Raw genomic sequence first — 4,655 nt, 5'->3', positions numbered from 1 at the left:
TTTTGTGAAAGAATAGTTGATTTATTCAATTGAATGCTTATGTTTTTGCTCAGTTGATTGGAAATTTGTTGATATTAAATTTTATTTACGTTCTTATTATCTTTCTATAATAGACACCAGAGTTTTGATTTATGCACATACTGATATTTATATATTGTGTCTACATGAGTGTAGACATGGAGAAAGTCTAATTGATTTTTAAAAGACCAAAATTAACTTTTCCCTAGTAAGTTAACTCATTAGAACCATAAGTTTTAATAGAGTTAAATTCTTAATCTCGGGGGAGAAATTGGGGAAGAATGTGGAGTTATGCAATCTTACTGTGAGCCATTAGTGTTGACTGGTGCTTCCGCAGTTAGAATATAATTATTATATGAAGGAAGCACCTGAAATTATATAAAATTAGATTTAAAATTCTCTTCATTATTCCCTGAAAGAGAACTTAAATACGATATAGCCTTCAATTTGTGAATTTATTTTAGAGTCTTGGAGTGGGTTGGATGGGAAAGAGTAATATTTTCTTGCTAGTGAGGCTTTTAACTAAGCGACCAGCTTTGGTGTTGAGCATAACATATTATATAGTATTTTCTGTTGTAATATGATTGATTTATGATATGAGTTTGTAAGATATGTTATAATGGAAAACCTTGAGATGTATAATTTGATGCAAGTGTGAATTTGGAAAATATCTGAATAACAGGGGAGATATTTTTTGGAATTTTTATAGACAGGGAGGAAGACCTTGTTTCAGGATTAAGGGACCATAAACTCTTTAAATTTTGAGGATGAAATTTCTTAAGGGGATAGGATTGTAATACTCCTTAATGATTTATATATGAATTTTACCAGAGAAGAAATTATATTTAGTGTAATTTTAACGAAGCCATTTCATTTTATTATGGTAGTGAGTGGTTCATATATGTGAAGCTGGATTTTCTAGTCTCCAACAGGAATGTCTTCAGGGACAAGGTTGATAACCTTTTAGCCATATACAGAAGAAGGAAAATTAATATAGAAAAGGTGAGAGCAGCCTTGTGGTTGTGATGGAGTTTGCTTGCTTGAAAGAGAGAGGGGGGATGAAAAAGGAAAAAGGAGTAGAAAGCCACCGAGCCTACAGAAAGAAGAGAGAAGAGTGGGAAGCAGTGGGAATGAACAAGAAAGAAAAGAGCATGAGAAAGAGAGAGAGAAACCTAAGTAACAAAGAGAGGGAAGACTTGGGGTGAATCCTCTGGTGTGGTATTTTGTTTTAGGGCTTCTTGTTCATTGTAGATCAACACACAGGATCAGATTAAGACTGCATATTGATTGAAAATCTTCCTGTGTATCATTTGTGAATTAATGAGAAAGAGAAACAATGTTGTTCGACTTTTAAGATAAAAGTTGCTAACTGAACCAAGTCAAATTTGAGGTGAAACAGAAAATTGTTCTAGTTCTGTGGCACTTATAGTGTGGATCTTATGGTGATTAAAGATTATGCAAGCATACATTTCCTTGCTGGGTATTATCAGTAAAGCTAAACCAGTTACATAGATTCTCTTACAGCATCCAATAAATAATAAGAAATGTAGCTTATGATATGCAGTTCTCTTTGATGTGAATTAACTTTAGGATTGATTAGAAACACCTTAAATTCTTAACGAGGCTGCAGTGTGATGGTTTCTGTCAGCTGCTTTCTTCCTGATATGTATGAACTTACTTTTCTTGCTATTTGTTCTGATCAGTCCGCATGGTCTGATTTGTTTTTCTTAAACAGTTCCGCCTGCATCAGACTTCTGTTCGAGACATGTAACGCTCTGTGACAGAGAAACTGCAATTGGCCTTTTCTGTGAGCTGCTCCCGTATTTAGTTCCTCCTAGGCATTGATCTTGCACCTCATTTCACAGTTGCGACAATAGCTTTATATCCCAAGAAAAGTACATTGGTGCCAGTGGTGACTAGATTTAACATTGTAAGGCGCACTTGAAAGCTATATATTGAAATTATCGATCCTGTTTAAATATGTAGTATTTGTACCAGATTTTTTGTTCATAAATTTAAAATCATGATTTTTCTGATTAAAATAGATGTGCTTTAGCATTTCCTTAGTAACGCTTTTGTTATATTTTATCACTGGGAGCCTTTTATGGTTCACAAAATGCTCTTGATGTTCTTGATTTGGTCAGGGTTAAAACCATGATATGCCCCAAGGAATAAATTTCATACTACATGGTATCATTGTGTAACCTCCATAACACCTTCAAATGATATTAGCATTGATTTAGTTGTTGGTATTGATCGAGAGTTAAATGTCATAACAAGTCAAACGTTGCGGCAGAACTTAACATTATTCTTCTGGCAAATCAAACGTTCATAGTAGACTTTTCTAACCGGTTTGAGACACAAATACTTGTAATTATTCCAGCATTTCAGTCAACATATTTCTGGGTTCGCGTCTCGGAAGTTACCTGTACGCGTTGTGCAGCGGATCACTTCTGTCAGAACACGGCTTTCATATTATAAATATCCTTCTTACTTCATCACACCTATGACCTATTCACGATTAATCTTTCTATATTGAAGTCTGCAAAGTTAATAACATCTTCCTTATTCCTAATCATGGCGCACTCTGATCATCTACAAGCTCCTGGTAAGCGATCCACTTCCATTAATTTGTTTTCTTAGGTTGAATTTCGTGCATGTTCTCAAAGTTTAAAAGAACAAAAACAAACACAAAAAATAAACTAGATAGAATAATCTTATCAAGTTCATTACATTTCCTGTTATTTAAGTTGTTTTTCATTTTGATTAAGAGGGTCGGATTTTTGGAACTTTTATCTACTTTCATATGATTTTTATTTTAGCAGCGTTAATATTTCTGACTGAGGAAACTGTTGTGATGGTTTTAACCTTGTTATAAGAATTAATTATTTTTGTGGAATTTTAAATTAAGCAATCCAGGAATCACATTTATGATTTAACTATAGTATTTATAATTTTTCTGTAAATTATAGTGAAAATGATGGTGTAATATACTAGTCATGGTGGAAATTTTAATATAACTATGATAATAGACGTAAATTGTTATTCAATAATACTTTAGGGGATAAATTGCCATTAACTCTATTTATAGTTAGAATTTTGGTGTGTAACAGATTAATTTAGCACTCGATGGATAAACTTGTCATTAGAGACAACATGTTATGTGAAGAGTGTTAATGAATGGATATTTTTATTGGTTTTCTCCACCAGGCCTTGTTAATTCACCACCGCGGCAGGCGGCGGAGGGTTATGTGCATTTGAGTGCACCATCACCAATTGGCTATATCACCAAGGCTGATACTGCTGGGTGCCCCCACCATCATCACCCTTTCGAAAATAGAAGCAAGGGTAATGACTTGTGGAAACGATGGTAATTAATCATACTCTCATTCTAATTTCTTTGTGTCTTAGGTTTTGAACAAGTGAAAATAAATAATAATTTGAGGTCCACGTTTGTAAGTAATCCAAGCAATGACATTACTTAAAAGAAAAAAAATAATCACCATTTGGAAGGATTTTTTTACAAGGATAACAAATATAGTTGTGATTCTAATTTTGTATGAAAATCTATATAAAAATTAAACTATCTCTAATTTTGTTTTGTTATATGTCATAATTAATCAGGTTTGAGACATTTGAAAGGTAATATTAATTGATAACGTGGTGCCCGACATGCTTAAAAACATTTTTGTTAACTATATAAAGATGTAGAGTGTCAGTTTTGATCTTTTTGACATTATGTCACGAATTAGATAATTATGTTATCGAGCGTTTCAAACGCTCCTTGAAAATGGTATATATAAGCTAGATGAAATATAACCTTCCATAAGTAAAATAAGAAAGTAAAACTAATAGAAGGAACTCTTACATTCTTAAATTATTTAACCCCAGTTTTTTTTTTTTTTTTTTTTGCAGTTTTGCTGCCTTCTGTTGCTGCTGGTTAGATCAATTCAGGTCGTTAATTTTTATAATTTGTATTGATCGTCCACTAAAACAAAAAAGCAAATGTAATTGTGTACGTGTAGATATGTGATTACTTTGAAAAGTTCATTACAGCATATGCAAAAATCTATTATTTACATCCCTTATTCCAAACAAAACAATTGCAAACATATCCTACTTATATTTGGCCAATTTTATTTATTTTTTCGAAAAGTTTCTCTCACATATTATCCTTTAAAAAATAGTTAATTTCATTTGCTCTTGAGAGGTAGTTATTTTTAGAAATTACTAAATATTTCTAAATTAAAAAATAAAATTTCTGCCAAAAAATATAAAATAACTCTTTATAAATGTAAAAAAAAAAAAGAAAAAAGAAAAAAAGAAGCCAAATATCAACTAAAACTCAGATTAAATAAGCCAAAATATCACTCATTTTCGTGTTCGTTCTTCATTCATCATTCGTCAACAGCCAACAAAACCCAGCGTCTAAATATGGCAACAAATTTGTTGAGGGAGACATGATAATTGTTGACATGTGAATGACTGTACAAGCTATATTTGGAAGATTTGTAATATTGTCCAAGTATGGTAGTTTAGGTAGAATTATATTATTGCCTTGTACGTATTGATTTACATTTATTTATTTTATTTCCTTACATGTTACATTTGCAATTGTATAAATCATAACTCTTGTA

At 31.8% G+C, this 4,655-nt stretch overlaps 1 long non-coding RNA gene across 1 annotated transcript; it reads left to right on the top strand.

Annotated features, from left to right (window-relative positions):
• The first annotated feature begins 2,590 nt into the window (after nucleotides 1-2,590).
• On the top strand, nucleotides 2,591-4,173 carry LOC116117967. Its single transcript, XR_004126069.1, has 3 exons — nucleotides 2,591-2,626; nucleotides 3,229-3,388; nucleotides 3,934-4,173. It is a non-coding gene; the product is annotated as an uncharacterized LOC116117967 (long non-coding RNA).
• The last annotated feature ends 482 nt before the right edge of the window (nucleotides 4,174-4,655 follow it).

The sequence above is a fragment of the Pistacia vera genome, unplaced genomic scaffold, assembly GCF_008641045.1.
Source record: "Pistacia vera cultivar Batoury unplaced genomic scaffold, PisVer_v2 Contig828, whole genome shotgun sequence".
Classification (NCBI taxonomy): Eukaryota; Viridiplantae; Streptophyta; class Magnoliopsida; order Sapindales; family Anacardiaceae; genus Pistacia; species Pistacia vera.
Note: the sequence above shows the minus strand (reverse complement) of the source record. Positions and strands in the feature narration are given on the sequence as shown.